Here is a 19,722-nt window from a genome sequence, read left to right as displayed (position 1 = left end):
ATGATGTGGGTTTCAGAGTGAATGAAATCCAGTGTTGCTGTCAGATCTGACATGCCTGTCATCTGAAGTGCAATGAATGAATGAATCAAAAGAAAATCTTGCTTTTAGGTTGTCCTCCCATTGATTTGTATTTTACAGAGTACTTCCTCTTTGTGTTTGCAGGGTTTATTTTAGTACCTACTATTCATTTGGTCTAATTTTCAAATGAAGTTTGTTGCTGTAGTTAGCATCGGAGGCTTTAGGCATTTGGTACAAGAAGAGATGGCTGGACTGACAGCACCAATTGATGGCAATTCATTGCAACCACACCTGAAGGACCAGCCAACAGTTTGAAAGGTTACAGTTTCAAGAAATACAAAAGCCCCCATCTCCAAAACTCTAGTCACTCGGAAGTTTGATTAGATATTCAGATATTCCTAAAATGTACAGATTCATCTTGTGGTGTGCCAGGCTGTCATGTTCTCATTCTAGTTGGTGTGCCTGGCAGTTGACATGCAAATCATTGAGTGTATTTATTTGTCACTTCGTGTGTTGGTGAGTGTATTTATATTTCTGCTTTCAGTGCATTTCCATGTGCTGCTTGCTAATCTATATCGTTTCATTGTAAAATCCCTCATACACATTTGTGCTGTTAGCACAACATATTGTTTTGATAATTCTGAAATAAAGCCATAAAAAATGAATTATGTTGTCTGGTTTTATACCATAGTGATCTTTAGAATGCTTGAACACCTTATTTGCACCTAGGTGCAACCGTACTTGTGCAGTTAGCCAATTTTATTATCGTTACCAAGTCAAGGAGAGTTCTTGTGGTGCAGTGGTGGTGCCCTGATCTCTGGACCAGGGGAGGGGGAATGGGGAGAGAAGCAAAGAACTGTGAATGCTGGAAATCACAAACAAAAATAGAATTTGCTGGAGAAACTCAGCAGGTCTGGCAACATCTGTGGAAAGAAAGCAGAGTTAATGTTTTGTGTCCAATGACCCTTTTGTCTTAAGAAGGGCCACTGGATCGAAAATGTTAACTCTGCTTTCTCTCCACAAATTCTGCCTGAACTGTTGAGTTTTTCCAGCAATTTCACTTTGTTTCTGGGCCCAGAGACCTGGGTTCAAGTTCTGCCTGCTTCAGAGGTGTGTCATTAACATCTCTGGTTCAAAAATTTTTTTAAAAATCATGGTTCAGTTTGCCTACTCGTCTACACTGCACGTTCGCATACATTCAGAACTACAATGGATGCATTTTATATAAAAGCAAATTTGATGTAAATTTCCAATGGTTAAGATTAGGGAGTGAACTCCATCAACTCAAAATGCCAGATGACTGGACTGGAGATGACGGGAAATGTTTCAGAAGATTACTCTTCCCTAAATTCTTAAGATTGTAAAGATTAGTTCAGTTAGAAGACTGAGGAGATGTTTGGACACTGTAGAAAAAGGTTACCAAAAGGACACACTGGTTTCTTCTTTCAAAAAAATACTTGGAAGGAGACAATTAGGCTAGGTATACAGCCTAAGCCTTGTAGACTATAAGGGTCGGCTGAGACAGGACACCATGAGGAATAGGAATTATTTTGTCTATAGTTTACTCTGCCTTGGAAGAGGAGCCAGGCAGACCAGAGTGTACCTGGGGATGAATGGCAACAGCACAGCTTCTCAGTAACATCCAGGCAGCACCAGCCCAGTCCAAGCAGCAGCTAATCCTCAAGGGAGTGATGTTTTGACTGTCTCTTATTGGAGATGGTCATTGCCTGGATTTGTATGGCGCAGATGTTTCTGAAGAAGGGTCCTGATCCAAAATGTGAACTTTCCTGCTCCTCTAATGCTGCCTGGCCCACTGTGCTCCTCCAGCTCCACAATGTGTGTTGTCTATTACTTACCACTTGTCAGCATTAGCCTGAATATTCTCCAAATATTGTAGCATTTGTACATGAACTGCTTCAGTATTTTAGGAGTCATGAATGGTGCTGAATATTATGCAATCATCAGTGAACATCCCCAATTCTGAGTTTATGTTGGAGGGAAGGTCATTGATGAAGCGGCTAGAAATGGTTGGGCTGAGGACATGACCCTGAGGAACTGCTGCAAGGATGCCCTGGGGCTATTTTCCCTGGAGTGTCAGAGGCTGAGATGTGACCGGTTTGTAAAATCATGAGGGATGTGGAGAGGGTGAATAGCCAAGGCCTTTTTCCTAAAATGAGACGGCATAGGTTTAAGGTGAGAGGGAAAAGATTTAAAAAGGTGCTTATGGGTAACTTTTTCACGCAGATGGTTGTGCGTGTATGGAATGAACTGAGAGGAAGTGGTGGAAGCTGTTTAAAAGGCATCTGGATGGGTACACAAATAGGAAGGGTTTAGAGGGATATGGGCCAAATGCTGGCAAATGGAGCTAGATTAATTTAGAAAATCTGGTTGGCATGGACATGTTGGGCCAAAGGATCTGCTCCTATTCTGTACAGCTCTATGTCCCAGAGCTGAGATGACTTACCTCCAACAACCACAATCAGCTTCCTATATCCAGTTAGGACTCCAGCCAGTGGAGAGTTTGCCTCCTGATTCCCAATGATTCCAGTTTTGCTAGGTTTCCGTGATATTTTGGTCAAGTGTGGCCTTGACATCAACAGATGTCATTCTCACCTCACCTCTGGAATTTTTTTGTCCATATTTCAACCGAGGCTGTAATGAGGTCAGGAGCTGAGTTGCCCTGGTGGAACCCAAACTGGGCATCACTGAGCAGTTTATTGCTGAGCAGGTGCTGCTTGATAGCACAGTTACTGACACCTTCCATCACTTTACTGATGATCGAGAGTGCAGCGCTGGGGTGATAATTGGCCAGGTTGGATTTGGCCTGCTTTTTATGTATAGGATATACCTGGGCAATTTTTTCACATAGTCAGGTTATGCCCTTGTTGTAACGGTGCTGGAACAGCTTGGCTAGGGGAGCGGCAAGTTCAGGAGCACAGGTCTTCAGTACTATTGCCAGAATGTTGTGAGGGCCCATAGCCTTTGCAGTATCCAGTTTCTTGATATCATGTGGAGTGAATGGAATTGGCTGAAGACTGTTATCTGTAATGTTGGGGACCACTGGAGGAGGCTGAGATGGATCATCCATTTGGCATTTTTGGCTGAGGATTGTTGCAAATACTTTGGTCTTATCTCTTGCAATGATATTGCTGGGTTCTTCCATCATTAAGGATGGGGATATTTGTGGACCCTCCTCCTCTTCCAGTGAGTTGTCTAATTATCCACCACCATTCATGACTGGTTGTGGCAGGACTGCAAAGTTTGGATCTCATCTGTTGTTCGTGGTTTCACTTAGCTCTGTCTATCACTTTATGCTTTTGCTGTTTGGCGTGCAAGTTGTCATTGGATGGAGTCGTTTTTGTCAGGTGTGTTCAGGAAGGTTTCCTTACTCAATATGTGGACAGGCCGACGAGGGGGGAGGCCATTTTGGATTTGGTGCTCGGTATTGAGCCAGGATAGGTGTCAGATCTCATGGTGGGAGAACACTTTGGCGACAGTGACCACAACAGCCTCACATTTACCATAGCCATGGAAAGGGAAAGGAGCAGTTACCAGTGGAAGATATTTAACTGGGGAAAAGAAAACTATGACGCTATCAGACAGGAGTTGGGAAGTACAGATTGGGAGCATTTGTTCCACAGAAAGGGCACAGCAGACATGTGAAGGCTGTCTAAGGACCAGTTGTTGCGAGTGATGTATAAATTTGTTCCTCTGAGACAGGTAAGAAGGGGTAAGATTAAGGAGCCTTGGATGACGGGTACAGAGGTGCTTCTTGTCAAAAAGAAAAAGGCAGCGTACATAAGGTGGAGGAAGCAAGGGTGTAGCCCAGCTTTAGAGGATTGCTCGGAAGAAGCTCAAAAGTGGACTGAGGAGGGCCAGGACGGGGCACGAAAAAGGCTTGGCAGGAAGGATTAGGGAGAACCCGAAGGCATTTTACTCATACGTGAGGAATAAAAGAATGATCAGGGAGAAGGTAGGGCCGATCAGGGATTGCGTAGGGAACTTATGCGTGGAGTCTGAGCAGATAGGGGAAGCCCTAAATGAGTTTTTTGCTTCAGTTTTCACTAAGGAAAGGGACCTTGTTGTGAATGAGAACTTTGAGGAGCAGGAAAACAGGCTTGAACAGAGCAAGATTGAGGAAGTTGATGTGCTGGAAATTTTGGCAAACATTAAGATTGATGAGTCCCCAGGGCCAGACCAAATTTATCCTAGGTTGCTCCAGGAAGCGAGAAAGGAGGTTGCTAAGCCGCTGGCAAAGATCTTTGCTTCCTCACTCTCCACGGGAGTCGTGCCGGAAGATTGGAAGGGGGGAAATATTGTTCCTCTTTTCAAGAAAGGGAATAGGGAAATCCCTGGAAATTACAGACCAGTCAGTCTTACGTCTGTGGTCAGCAAGGTTTTGGAAAGAATTCTGAGGGATAGGATTTATGACTATTTGGAAAAGCATAGCGTGATTAAAGGGAGTCAGCATGGCTTTGTGAGGGGAAGGTCATGCCTTACAAATCTTATTGAGTTCTTTGAGGAAGTCACGAGACAGGTTGACGAGGGTCGAGTAGTCGATGTGGTGTACATGGACTTCAGCAAGGCATTTGATAAGGTTCCCCACAGCAGGTTCATTCATGAAGTCAGGAGGTATGGGATACAGGGTGATTTGGCTGTCTGGATTCAGAATTGCTTGGCTGACAGGAGGCAGAGAGTGGTTGTAGATGGTAAGTATTCTGCCTGGAGGTCAGTGCTGAGTGGTGTCCCGCAGGGCTCTGTTCTTGGACCTCTGCTCTTTGTAATTTTTATAAATGACTTGGAGGAGGAGGTTGAGGGGTGGGGTAGTATGTTTGCTGATGGCACAAAGGTTGGAGGTGCCATTGATAGTATCGAGGGCTATTGCAGGCTTCAGCGAGACATTGACAGAATGCAGAGCTGGGCTGAGAAATGGCAGATGGAGTTCAACCTGGATAAATGCAAAGTGATGCATTTTGGAAGGTCGAACTTAAATGCTGAATATAGGATTAAAGGCAGGATTCTCGGCAGTGTGGAGGAACAGTGGAATCTTGGTGCTCAAGTGCATAGCTCCCTCAAAGTTGCCACCCAGGTGGATAAGGTTGTTAAGAAAGCATATGGCGTTTTGGCTTTCATTAACAGGGGGATCGAGTTTAAGAGCCCCGAGGTTATGCTGCAGCTCTACAAAACCCTGGTGAGACCATACTTGGAATATTGTGTCCAGTTCTGGTCGCCCTATTATAGGAAAGATGTGGAGGCTTTGAAGAGGGTGCAAAGGAGGTTTACCAGGATGCTGCCTGGACTGGAGGGCTTGTCTTACGAGGAGAGGTGGACTGACCTTGGACTTTTCTCTCTGGAGAGGAGGAAGAGAGGTGACCTGATCGAGGTGTACAAGGTAATGAGAGGCATGGATAGAGTCGATAGCCAGAGACCTTTCCCCAGGGCAGGATTGACTGCCACGAGGGGTCATAGTTTTAAGGTGTTAGGAGGAAATTATAGAGGTGACGTCAGAGGGAGGTTCTTCACCCAGAGAGTTGTGAGTGCATGGAATAGTTTGCCAGTGGAAGTCGTGGAAGCGGAGTCATTAGTGACATTGAAGCGACTGCTGGACATACACATGGACAGCAGTGAATTGAGGGGAATGTAGGTTAGGTTATTTTATTTTTGGATTAGGATTATTCCACGGCACAACATTGTGGGCCAAAGGGCCTGTACTGTGCTGTACTTTTCTATGTTCTATGTTCTAGTCCTGTTTGGTGGCTTCACCAGGTTGACACCTCATTTTTAGGAATGCCTGGTGCTGCTCCTGGGATGCCCTCCTGCACTCTCCCTTGAACCAGGGTTGATGCCCTGGCTCGATGGTAATGATTGAGTGAGGGATATGCTGGGCCATGAGGTTACAGATTGTGCTGGAGTACGATTCTGCTGCTGTTGATGGCCCACAGCGCCTCGTGGATGCCCAGTGTTGAGTTGCTAGATCTGTGTGAAGCCTGTCCCATTTAGCAGGGTGAGAGTGTCACACAACATGATGGAGATTGTTCTCAATGTGAAGGCAGGACTTTATCTCCACAAGGACTGTGCGATGGTCACTCTTACCCATACAGTCATGGACTGATACATCTGCAAACAGCAGATTGGTGAGGATTAAATCAAGTACGTTTTTCTCTCTCGTTGGTTCTCTCATTACCCACTGCAGTCACACTCTAGCAGCTATGACCTTTAGGAACCAATCAGATCAGTAGTACTGCTGTTGAGCCACTCTTGGAGGCAGACGTATCTTTTGCACCTTAGCTATCTTCCATACTTCCACTTCATGTTCAACATGGAGGAGTACTGTTTCATCAGCTGAGTGAGGATGGTTTGTGGTAATCAGCAGGAGGATTCCTTGCCCATGTTTAAGGTGAAGCTATGAGACTTCATGGGGTCTGGAGTCAATGTTGAGGACTCCTAGAGAAACTCCCTCCTGACTATATCCCACTGTGTCGACCCTCTGCTGGGTCTGTCCTGCCGTTGGGACAAGACCTATCGAGGGATAGTGATGGTGGTGTCTGGGATATTGTCTACAAGGTATGATTCTGTGAGTATGACTATGTCAGGTGTTGCTTGACTAGCCTGTGAGACAGCTCTCCCAATTTTGGCACCAACCCCCAGATGTTAGTGAGGAGGATGCTGCAGGCTCTGTTTCTGCCCTTGTCTTTTCTGGTGCCTAGGTCGATGCTAAGTGATCCATCTGGTTTCATTTCTTTTGAGACCGTGTAGCGATTGGTAGGACTGAGTATCTTGCTGGGTCATTTCAGAGAGCAACTGAGAGTCAACCACATTGCTGTGGGTCTGGAGTCACATGTAGACCAGACCAGATGTGGATAGGAGATTTCCTACCCTGAAGGACATTAGGGAACCAGATGGGTTTTTCTGACAATCAACAATAGTTTCATGATCATCATTCGATTCTTAAAGCCACATTTTCTAAATTGAAATTCAGAGACCACATCTTCCAAGGTGCAAATTAAACCTGAGTTCGCAGAAGTTTAGCTGTGCTTTCGGATTAATAGTCTCATGATATAGGGGAGACAATGACCTCATGGTATTGTGTGGCATGAATGTTACTTGTCACTTTCCAATATGGCAATACAAGTGGCAAATAGTGCTGATCATTTTACGATCATCAGCGATCATCCCCTCCTCTGACCTTATGATAGAGGAAAGGTCATTGAAGCAGGTGAAGGTGGTTGAGTCCAGGATATTCACCTGAGGAACAGAGATGTCCTGGAGCTGAGATGGCTGACCTCCAAAAACCATAGCCACCTTCCTATGGGGAAGGATCTGAGAAGATGTGGATTTAACATCTGTGCTCTTTACACAATAGCAACATGCTCTGTGGGTTAGGGTTCACTGCCTTTTGTATGAAATTATGGAATAAGGCTGCCTTCACACACACTCAGCCACTTTAAAATAGTGAAACCTGTACTCTGCTAGACAGTGTTTTGTACCTTAACTCCCAACTTTCCCTTTCAGTCACTGATGCACTCTATAATATGAACTGATCATCTCTCCTCAGTGACACTCTGAAGAGAGGACCATGAAGTTACTACCATGACATCTCTATCACTGTGCTGCGGGCTCACAGATCAACTGTGACCAGTGTTTCTTCTTAGTAATGCAGTCTGCAAAAAAAAACCTCAAACGCAGAGAAACCATTTATCTATTAAAATAAACCAGTTTCAACATTGAATTGTTTTCTTTATATAAATATAGTTTAATCAAGATTATTCACTTTTTAAATAAATAAAGAATATCTGACAGTAACATCTGTGATTATTGTTGAATTCCTTTGCTACACTGTTCTCAACATTCCATCATTCCCAATGGATCTGCTGAATTAGGATTGACTTGTCCAGAACGCAAACATTCACTGCGCATTTCCACCGATGGGAGATTGAGCCTTTGTGTGCTTCCATGGTCATTTAAGAGGTCATTAACACGGCCTTCTCTGAATTTGCAGTTCTCTGTCAACTGAAACTGAAACAAACTTCAAGTCAGGAAGTATTGAAGATATTAAATCTTAGCTGAAAACTGCAAGGTGGAACTTAGGGCAAATTGGCAATGGATGCTTATGTTGAGGAAAATCACTTCTATTAAAAAAAACCCCTGATGACTGAATCAATTTCTGTTCAATCAGGAATAGGATAGATACATCATTGTACAGTTCCACAAAATTAAACTGACAATATACCTCAAATCCTATCTATAAACTTGGAGTGCTGGATGACTAAAGAAATTGAGGCTCTAGGCAAGAATAGAAAAGGGAGCAAATGGCAGGTATTGACAGCAGGGATCAGGTGAATCCCTAGAGGAGTATGAGAGCAGAGGAAGCTTAAGAGGGAAATCAGGAGGGCAAATAGGGTAAAAGAGAATCCAAAGGGATTCTACAAATACATTAAAGGAAAGAGAGTATCAAGGGAGAGAATAAAGTCCCTTAAAGATCAACAAAGCCTTCTGATTGTGGATGCACAGGAAATGAGTGAGATATTGAATGGGTATCTCATATCGTTATTAACGGTGGTGAAGGATATATAAGCTGGAGAATTTTAGAAAATAAATTGTGTTACCTTGAAAAGGGCCCATATTACAGAAGAAGAGGCGGTGGATGTTTTAAAACTCAAAAGTGGATAAATTTTTGGGACCTGTCATGTGTATTCCAGAACTTTGTGGGAAGCTAGGGAAGAGATGCTGGGTGCCTCAAATATTTGTTGTATCATTGATAACCACAGGCCAAGTGCAGAAGGCTGGAGGTTGGCTAACGTGGTGCCATTATTTAACAAAGGTGGTGAGGAAAAGCCGGAGAACTAAAGTTGTCAATGGTGGGCAAGTTGTTGGGATTCTGATGGACGGGATTTACATGTATTTGGAAAGGCAAGGACTGAGTAGGGAGGCTTTGTGTATGGGAAATTATGTCTCACTAATTTGAGTTTTTTGAAGAGGTGACAAAGAAGACTGACGAAGGCAGAGAGGTACATGTGGTCTATACGGACTTCAGCAAAGCATTCAACAAAGTAGACTGGATAGATCACATGGAATCCAGGGGAACTAGCCATTGGATACAAAATTGTCTTGAAGGGAGGAGGCAGAGGGTGCTGGTGGATAGTTGTTTTTCAAACTGGAGGCCTGTGACCAGTGGCATGCCTCAAAGATCGGTGATAGGTCCACTGCTTTTCATTATTTCTGTAAATGATTTGCGTGTGAATATCGGAGGTATGGTTTAGTAAGTTTGTAGATGATACCAAAATTGGTAGTAATTATTGGAACAATTAAGAAGGCTATCTCAGAATACAATGGGACTTGATCAGATGGGCCAATGGGCTGAGGAGCGGCGGATGCAATTTAGTTTAGATAAATGAGAGATGTTGCATTTTGGAAAAGCAAATTAGGGCCGGGCTTAGACACTTTATGCTAGGGCCTGAGGAGTGTAGCTTGACAAAAGAACCTAGGGGTGCAGGTACATAGTTCCCTGAAAATGAAGTCACAGGTCGACAGGATAGTAAAGAAGGCGTTTGGTATGCTTGCCTTCATTGGTCCGGGCTTTGTGTGTAGGAGTTGGGAGGTCATGTTGCTACTTTTGGAATACTACTTTCAATACTGGTCTCCCTGTTCAAGGAAAGATGTTGTGAAACTTTGAAGGGTTCAGAAAGATTTATAAGGATGCTGCCAGGATTGGAGGGTTTGAGCTACAGGGAGACTTTGAATGGTCTGGGGCTATTTTCCCTGGAGCGTAGGAGGCTGAGGGGTGACCTTATCGAAGTTTATAAAATCCTGAGGGGCATCGAGAGGATAAATAGACAAGGTCTTTTCCTCAGGGTGGGGCGAGTCTAAAACTAGAGGGCAGAGGTCAAAGATGAGAGGAAAAAGATTTAAAAGGGACCTAAGGGGCATAGTTTTCACACAGAGGGTGATACAGGAATGGATTGAGCTGCCAGAGGAAGTGACTGAGGTGGGTACAATTACAACATTTAAAAGGTATCTGGATGAGTACACGAATAGAAAGGTTTAGCGTGATATGGGCTAAATGCTGGCAAATGGGACTAGTTCAGTTTAGGCTATGTGGTCAGCATGATCGAGTTGGACAAAGGGTCTGTTTCTGTACTATACAAATCTATAACTGTAAGGGGCAGGACTGATTTAGGGAGGGAACTTAAGAGGTTTAGGAACTGGCATGTTAATGGTTTGGTCACAATGGCGAAACAAAGGAAGCTGGAAACTGGAATAACACCAAGAGTTCAGAAAGGTTTAACTGCTAATGTGACACCCTTATTCAAAAAGGGAAGGAGGCTAAAAGCAGGTAAGTTTAAGTCAATTAGCCTATTATCTTTTGGGATGAGTTGTTAAGGAAGTAATAGCAAAAGATTTAGAAACACATAATCTAATCAAGCAGAGTCAACATGGCTTTGTGGAAGGGAAATGGTGTCTGATTAATTTATTATAGATTTTTTTTGAAAATGTCAACCAAAGTGATAGATGGGAACCAGGAGGCATATTGTATTTGACTTCCAGAAAGCCTGAGATAAGGTACCTCAGAAAAGGTTCAGTCATGAGACGGAACCCATGGTTTTAGAGATAGTATATTGGCGTCGATAGAGAACGGACTCCTGGGCAGGAAACAGTGAGTGGGGATTAGGGGTTCTTTATCAAGTTGGCAACTCCTGACCAGTGGCATTTCACAGGGGTCAGTGCTGGGACTGCTACTGTTTACGATATATATTAGTGATGTGGAGGAAGGAAGTAAATGTACTGTAGCCAGATTTGCAGATCACACAAAAATAGGTGGAAAGGCAAATTATGAGAGAGATTCGAGCAAACAGTCTGGAGAGATGTTGATAGGAAGTAAGTGGGCAAAAGATGTTGGCTAATGGAGTCTAATGTGGGAAGTGTGAAATTGTTCTCCCTTTTGGAAGGGAGAACTAAAGAGCGAACTGTTATTTAAATGGAGGAAAACTGCAGAAAGCTGCAACACAAAGGGACTTAGGAATATTTGAGCATGAAAAACAAAGCTAACACACAGGTGTAGCTGGTAATCAGGGTGGCTCATGCAATGTTGGTCCTTATTTCAAGGGATTTGGAGTATAAGAGAAGGAGGCTTACTGTGACAGTACTAGGCGCTGGTGAGAACACATTTGGAGTACTGTGAGCAGTCTTGGTCCCTTTGTCTAAGGAAAGATATCATTTAATTGGACGTAGTTCAGAGAAGGTTCACTAGGGTGATCCCTTTAGGGTGATTGAGGAAAGAGAGAGCAGAGAATCACAGGGAGTGAAGAGAATTTCAGGGAGAATGAGAGGAAGTGAGGGAGTGGAGAGAATTGCAGACTGGATGGGAGCTACAAGGATGGAGTGTTCAGACAGCCCGACGAAGTGAAAGATACCATATACATTTCTTGTTTGATACTCTGCAGTCTCTTGCAATGGAATCTTACTGTACTCTGTAAAATAATTCAGTTTTCATTTTAGAAAATAATATTTTGGGCCAATCTTCTGTTTGGGCGAATTCTGTTACTTTTCTTTTCGTTAACTTAACGGAGGGATTGTTTTATGAGAGAAGGTTAAACAGGTTGGGACTCTATGCATTGAAATTTAGAAGAATGAGAATTGATTTCATTGAAACATATGCAGTTTCTTAAGGGGCTTGACAAGATAAAAGCTGAGACCATGTCTCCCCTTGTGAGAAAGTCGAGGATTAGATAGCATTGTCTCAGAATAAAGGGATGCCAATTTAAGATTGAGACAAGAAAGAGGGTTCTCAGAGGGTTGAGAATTTTTGGAGCTCCTTGTCACAGACAGCTGGCGAGGCGCAGTCCTTCTGTATGTTAAAGGCTAATAAAGATAGATTCTTGATCAGATAGAGAGTTAAGGGCTCAGGGGAAAGTGCCGGAAAGTGGATGGAATGAGTGTCATATCAGCCAGGATGCTAAAGACTGGCTTGTGCCGAATGGCCCACTCCTTATTTCTTATTGTCTTGTGGTAGGGCTGGAGATGGTTAAAGTAAGTTCAGGGTAAGGTCATGCAAGGAATTTTTACTATTGTTCATCATTTGTAGAAATTGTTTGGATGAGAATGTGGAAGCATGGTAGGCATGTTTGCTATGACATCAAATTAGGTGGCGATAGTGGGCAGTGAAGAAGGTTATCTGAGAGTTCAGTTGGGACAGTGAGCCAAGGAATGTTAGAGTTTAGTTTTGATAAATACAAGATGTTGCATTTTGATAAGACAAACCAGGGCAGGACTTACACAGTTAATGGTAGGTCCCTTTGTATCCCCCTCACAGATTGATTTCTAATCTAACTGTGCATCATCAGCAAACTGGGATTAGTTATATTTGGTCACCTTAGATAAGTCAAATTGAACAAGGGACCATTAAAATCTTTAAATATAAACAAGTCTCCACTGACACTGCATTGCACAGATACTCACGGTGCTATACAGAGTGTTGTTTGGATGGGAGCATAAATACCGAGCACTCTTTCGTCCCTTAATCAAAATCCCATTATTGGTGAAGGCAATGTCCATCAGAGCTGCAAAAGAAAGGCACTTAGTGAATAACTCTTCTGCTGACTTCCTGATCAAGCTTGGGATTGAGGAAAGAGAGAGCAGAGAATCACAGGGAGTGAAGAGAATTTCAGGGAGAATGAGAGGAAGTGAGGGAGTGGAGAGAATTGCAGACTGGATGGGAGCTACAAGGATGGAGTGTTCAGACAGCCCGACGAAGTGAAAGATACCATATACATTTCTTGTTTGATCCTCTGCAGTCTCTTGCAATGGAATCTTACTGTACTCTGTAAAATAATTTTGTTTTCATTTTAGAAAGTAATATTTTGGGCTAATCTTCTGTTTGGGCAAATTCTGTTACTTTTCTTTTCATTGACTTAATATATTGGCAATACAAAAGTTAAATATATCCCTCTGAAGAAAAGGAAGGCTTCCATTTATATAGCACCTTTCACTGCCTCAGGATGTATCCAAGTGCTTTGTGACAATGCATTACTTTTGAAGTACAGTTACTGTTGTAATGTAGGAAATATTGTCCAACATCTCATTCTTCCTAACTTTGCTAAGGGGTCATGGAGATTGTGTGTTCCAGTTTCTAGAGAGGGATTCTCTGATAAACTGTTATCACTGAGTGAGACACAAAAGCTGCTGATCCTACTAGTATCAGGGATTGCACAGATAATGCTAAATTTCTAAACAGCCGATGTTTGAGTTCCTTTGGTAATTTATCATGCTCACTGTCAGTCTAACGCTCAATGCTACCTTGGCAAGGTATTGAAACTCACTCACTGGACATTGTTGCCTCATGTAATAATTACAAGTTCACTCAATGAACTTCAAAATGAAAGAGTAGAAGAAAGACTGCGCCAGGCCAAGTTAATTACAGCAGGCTGGACCCATGTTCTCACAACCTCAGGCAGGGACAAAGGATAACAGGCTCTGCATTGGATATTCCAGCTGATCCAACAGCCAGTTTAGGGAAACAGGGCTAACTGATAATTGGGATTTGCCCAGGTCTTAGTAAAGTATGTTTTTAAAGCTTCTCTTCTCAGTGGCATGGTGGTCCAGTATTTAGCACTACTGCCTCACAGTGCCGGGGACCCAGGTTCAATTCCACCCCTGGATGACAGTCTGCGTGGAGTTTGCATGTTGTCCCCATGTCTGCATGGGTTTCCTCTGGGTGCTGCAGTTTCTTCCCACAGTCCAAAGGTGTGCAGCTTATGTGGATTGGCCATACTAAATCACCCTGCTGTGTGCAGGGGCCAAATAGCCTTGTTCCACACTGGAGGGGTTCTTTGATTCTGCTTGCCAGAGGATTCTAGCTCTTTTTGGAAACCCAACAGTATTTTAAGCAAGTTCTCCATTCCCAAAAGTAAACTTTTTTTGTCTTTTTTTTTGCTGGTTTTCTTCAGAACTGACAAAGGATCACTGGACCTGAAACATTAACTCTGATTTTTCTTCACAGGTGCTGCCAGACTTGCTGAGTTTTTCCAGCAACTTCTGTCTTTGTTTCTGGTTTTACAGCATCTGCAGTTCTTTTAGTTTTTATTGGGCAAGGAATCAAGTTTGATAAGATGAGGTCAAACAAAGAGTAGGGCTAATTCCTACTCTTTATAGAATAGAACGGCATTAATATGAGAGATGATAAAACAGACTGTGACAGGAAGAGATCAAGAGCACATATTGAAGAGTAAATCTACGGATAAGGTTAGAAATTACGAAAAGAACATAATAAAACAAAAGGCTTTGTATCTGAAAGCACTTAACAAATGAACTCAAACCACAAATAGAAATAAGTGCAATCTGATAGCCATTATAGAGTTGTAGCTGTAAAATGACATGGATTGGGAACTGAATATTGAAGGATGTAGGACAGTTAGGGGTGACAAGAGGCTTAGCAATGGCGGGGTGTGCCTTTGATAGTAAATGATGGTATTACGATGAAAAGGTTGACTCAAGCTCAGGAAATCACAGAGTGGAAACAATTTGGAGAGGGATGAGAATGATAAAGGTAAGAGGTCACTTGTGGTGTACAGACCCCTAACAGTGCTCGTACGGCATGTTAGTGCATAAAGGAAGAAATAATGATAGCTTGTCAAAAAGGCATAGTAATATTCATGGGAGATTTTAATCTATATATTGACTGGAAGAGTGAGCCAAGATAGGGAATTCAAAGATGGTGTTTTAGAACAGCATGTTCTAGAGCCAAGCAGAGAGCGGGTTAAAGGAGGCGATGACCAAGTGGGTGTTATCCGTAAACTATCCATCTAGAAACTCAGCTAACATTCTGGGAATAAGGCACATGGTGGGATTTGAATCCAATAAAGATATGGAATCAAAAAAGTCTAATGGTGACCACGAAACTACTGCCAATTGTCAGGGAAACCCCATCTGGCTCATAATGTTCCTTGGGGAAAGGATACATTTGATGGATTTAGAGCAAATCCAGGCTGGGTATCCATGAAGCGCTGTGGGCCATCAACAGCTGAAGAACTGTACTCCAGCACAATATGTAACTTCATGGCCCAGCATATCCCCCACTCAACCAATACTGCCGAGCCAGGGGATCAACCTTGGCTCAATGGAGTATGCAGGAGGGGATGCCAGGAGCAGCACCAGGCACAGCTCCAGAGGAGGTATCAACTTTGTGAAGCTCCTCAACAGGACCATTGTGGGCAAGACAGAGTAAGCAGCAAGTGATAGAGCTAAGCAAATCCACAACCATGGATAAGATCTAAGCTCCTGTCACATCCAGTGATGAATCCATCAAGTGGTAGACAGAGCTAATGATCAAATCTAATCTCTGCAGTCCTGCCACATCCAGTTGTGAATGATGGTGGACAATTAAACATCTCACTGGAGAAGCAGGCTCAACAAATATCCCCATCCTCAATGATGGAAGAACCCAGCATGTCAGTGCAAAAGATAAGACTGAAGGATTTGCAACAATTTTCAGCCAGAAGTGCCAAATGGATGAGCCATCTTGGCCTTCATCAAAGGTCCCAGCATCCAATATTCCAGTCCTGAGCCAATTCCATTCACTCCACATGATATCAAGAGACACTGGATACTGCAAAGGCTACCGGCCCTGACAACATTCCGGCAATTGTGCTGAAGACTTGTGCTCCAGAACTCGCTGCTCCCCGAGCCAAGCTCTTTCAGGTACACTGGTGTCTACCCGACAATGTGGAAAATTGCCCAAGTATGCCCTGTACACAAAAAGTAGGACTAATCCAACCCGGACAATTACCACCCCATCAGTCTACTCTCGATCATCAGTAAAGTGATGGAAGGTGTCAGTAACAGTGCTATCAAGCAGCACCTGCTCAGCAATAAACTGCTCAGTGATGCCCAGTTTGGATTCCACCAGGGCCACTCAGCACCTGATCTCATTATAGCCTCAGCTCAAACATGGACAAAGAAATTCCAGAGGTGAGGTGAGAGTGACAGCCCTTGATAGCATGGCTGCATTAAGCCAAGTGTGGCATCAAGGACCCCTGGCAAAACTAGAAATGAATAGATATCGGGGACTCCAGTGGTCAGAGTCATACCTGGCACATAGGAAGATGGTCGTGTTTGTGGGATGTCAATCATCTCAGCTCTAGGACATCTCTGCAGGAGTTCCTCAGGGTAGTGTCCTAGGGCCAACCATCTTCAGCTGCTTCATCAATGACCTTCCCTCCATCATAAGGTCAGAAGTGGGGATGTTCATTAATGATTACACAATGGTCAGTATCATTTGCAACTCCTCACATACCGAAGCAGTCCGTGTTTAAATGCAACAAGGTCTGGACAGTCTCCAGTCTTGGGCTGACAAAGTGGCAAGTGACATTCACACCACACAAATGCCAGGCTATGACCATCACCAATAAGAGAGAATCTAAACATCTCCCCTTGACATTCAATGGTATCACCATTACTGAATTCCCCCATAATCAACATCCTGGGGTTTCCCATTGAGCAGAACCAAAACTGGACTAACCATTAAAATACTATAACTGTAACAGCAGGTCAGAGGCTAGGAATTCTGGAGCAAGTAACTCATCTCCTCACTCCTCAAAGCCTGTCCACCATCTACAAGGCTCAAGTCAGGAGTGTGTTGTGGGGAGACTACATCTGGAGAACTTTGCACAGTATTGATCTCCTTATTTAAGGAATGATAGAACTGCATTGCAAGTAATTCAGAGATATACATCACTAATTCTGAAGATGAGTTCTGAAAGAAGCGTCTCTGTCTGAAATGTTAACTTGGATTTCTCCCTACACATGTTGCCAGATTGACTAAGATTTTCCAGCTATTTTGGATTTGATTTACTGGAGTGATTCCTTGAATGAGCGGATGGCCTTATGAGAAAGCTTGACAGGCTGGGCCTGTATCCTCTGGAGTTTAGAAAAGAAAGAGATCAGTTCATTCAAACATATTAGACCCTGCAGGATTTGACCAGGCAGATGTGGAATGGATGCTTCCTCTTGTCGGAGAATCCAAATCCAGGAGCCACTGTTTAAAAATAACGGGTGCCCATTTAAAATAGAGATTACATTCAGAGGGTTGAGAGTCTTTGGGACTCTGTTTTTGAAATGGTGGTGTTAATAGAATCCTTAAATATTTTTAAGGAAAGGCAGGCAGGTTCTTGGTAAGCATGGGGTGAAAGTGTTATCAGAGGAAGTGGATTTGAGGTTATAATCAGATTAACCGAGATCTTATTGAATGGAACAGGTTTGAGGGGCCAGATGGTCTCCTCCTGATTTGGAAGTGTAAACAGTGACCATCCTGCTGGTCTTTCTGCTCCTTGTAGCTCAGCATCACACTAAGTGAAACTTCCTTCCTTCCAGCCACCAGAGTAATCCTGAAATCCCACTGCCCAAGAATCAATGAGAGAGATGTGCAGTCAGTGGAAATGATCATTGACTTACTGTAATCATTCTGATGCTTGGATTTGTCAACATGTCCATCAACATCGATCTGTAGGTACAGGAGATGGTGCTGATTGGATGCTCGTGAGCGATGTACATGGCCCAGGTTTCGCTGGTGGGACTGTCGGATCAGTCCTGTGACAGACATCGCCAGAATTAACATAACACACGGCACAGGCAGCGAGTTCAACATGGTGTCAATGTGGGGTTGTCTAAATAATGAAAACAAAATTCTTAATAATTATAGGGCAGAATGGTCTCAAAGCAATTCTACAAACTGACTCTTAAAAGTGAAACAAATAGATGTTACACCCAAAATATAAAACTGGTATAAAGCACTGGGCAGGATTTAACTTCAAGTGAGATCAGAAGATCCTTTACCACCTAGCATCCTCTAGTTCAGTTCAGAAAGCAGTGTTAGGCAGGCAGAGACAAAAAAGCTTTCCCAGTAAGATCACTGTAGGCAATTATGTACCTCCTCCTTTACAAAGGAGAGCTTTAGACTTACCCGTACAGTCTGCCCAATTATTAGTTTGCTCAAGGAAAAAAGCACCAGCTTCTGCATTTAGACCCACCCTGCTCCCTGCTGGTTAAATCTACCTTAGGATCCAACTTGTAATAACTAAATTATAACACCATAAATTGCGTAAATGCTTCAGCCTGGCTCCTTTCCCACCTATTATAGCCCTGCAGGTCAACATCACAAATAGCTGTAAGATACTCGTTTGTTTAATCACCGGTTAAATGCAAGTTACAATCACTCTCACTGTAATAACATCTTCATTTAAATAGAATAACCAGAAGGAATTCAAACGATAGAAAACCAAATATTCTAAAAGTATACAGTCCTACATACAGATAAATGCAGATGGACGGTCAGATCTTAAATCAGAGACAGGAGACTTAAAACAGATTGGCAGAGCTCAGACTGGAATGGACCACGAGCTTGACTCAGCACCCTCAGCTGCAGCCTCTTCTGCTGCTTTTGAGGACCTGGTCTGCTGTTGTGCTTTATATTCACCATCAGTCCATCCTCCTCAACAGAAAACTTAAAAACGTTATCATCTCATTAACTTTCCAATTTGTCACTAAGATAATTACGTATGTATGTGCCATAAAGGTGTGTAGACAGTAAAAACAAACAACAATGAGGGTTAACAGCTGATATAACAAAGATACAGATCAATACAGTGCAATGATTTTGGCTTGTGCACTGGAATTTTAAGGATATTAATAAAGGAATGACAACAATTTAATTTTATAAACAGTTGCGGTCATCATTAGACTCTCAATTCCAAATATTTATTGAATTCACCATCTGCCATGGTGGGAATCAAACCCAGGTCCGCAGAACATTACCTGGATTAATAGTCAAGTGATAATACCAAAATACCTCTTTTAGTATTTTGCCTAAAATTCTAATGTTGAACATCAAGTCATCTCTGTGCTTATGCTCTTTGATCCACACCTTCATTGCCTCAACATAATCAATCAAAAAATAGGTTTGGGTGTCAAAAATCTGGTGGCTCATTTGATCTTACTGTACTCAATCTCATGTATATCATTCACTTGTTTCTTAAAAACACTCTGACAAGTTATGGCCCCAACACTGTTCCTCGTAAAAACCCGCTTCAACTGCTCACGATTAGCATGGGTACAAACTTTCTCTTTGAAGAAATATGAACAGAATATACTGGCAGCATTAATCATTCAGACACTGTCAGCAGACAGAAACAGAATTAATGTTTCAGATCTGGCACCTTTCATCAGAACTGATTTGGAACAGACTTGCTTACTCTGCCCAAAGATGCTGCAAGGATTGCAGGATTTTCTACCATTTTCTTTCCCAGATTTCCAGCATCTGTGCAGAATTTTAGCTTTGCCATCTCATTCTAAGATTTTGGCTACTTCCTTTGAAAGCAAGTCCTCTCCAGTTGTCCTCCAGCAGTGTCATTACTTCATATTGAGATAATAAGAGGGATTTATTGATACCAGTATCTGGGACCTTCCATTCACTTGCTCCTCCAGTGTGGCCCAGTTACCTTTACCCTTACCCTCCATTTTCTCCCTGCTGCACCCTTTCACGCTCCTGCTTCAGTTATCACTTCATTAAAATCCTTTAATAATCATAGTAAGCTAGCAGATAGCTTCTCCCATAAATCTGTGATGTAGTTACGTCTACAAAATAAAGCTCTTTTGATAAAATAAAGTCTGGCTCATCAGAGCCTATGTGGGCTATCATAATCCCGTTTACCATCT

At 42.9% G+C, this 19,722-nt stretch overlaps 1 protein-coding gene across 1 annotated transcript in view; it reads left to right on the top strand.

Moving 5' to 3' along the window:
* The window catches only part of LOC125447145 (branched-chain-amino-acid aminotransferase, cytosolic), a 67,606-nt gene extending 59,907 nt beyond the window's left edge, over nucleotides 1-7,699 (top strand). The window contains exon 12 of the transcript XR_009443022.1: nucleotides 7,531-7,699. The gene's annotated coding sequence lies outside the window, so the exon portion shown is untranslated. The remainder of the gene's footprint in view (nucleotides 1-7,530) is intronic.
* The last annotated feature ends 12,023 nt before the right edge of the window (nucleotides 7,700-19,722 follow it).

Source organism: Stegostoma tigrinum, chromosome 38 (genome assembly GCF_030684315.1).
Source record: "Stegostoma tigrinum isolate sSteTig4 chromosome 38, sSteTig4.hap1, whole genome shotgun sequence".
Lineage (NCBI taxonomy): Eukaryota > Metazoa > Chordata > Chondrichthyes > Orectolobiformes > Stegostomatidae > Stegostoma > Stegostoma tigrinum.
This window is presented reverse-complemented; position numbering and strand designations above follow the sequence as displayed.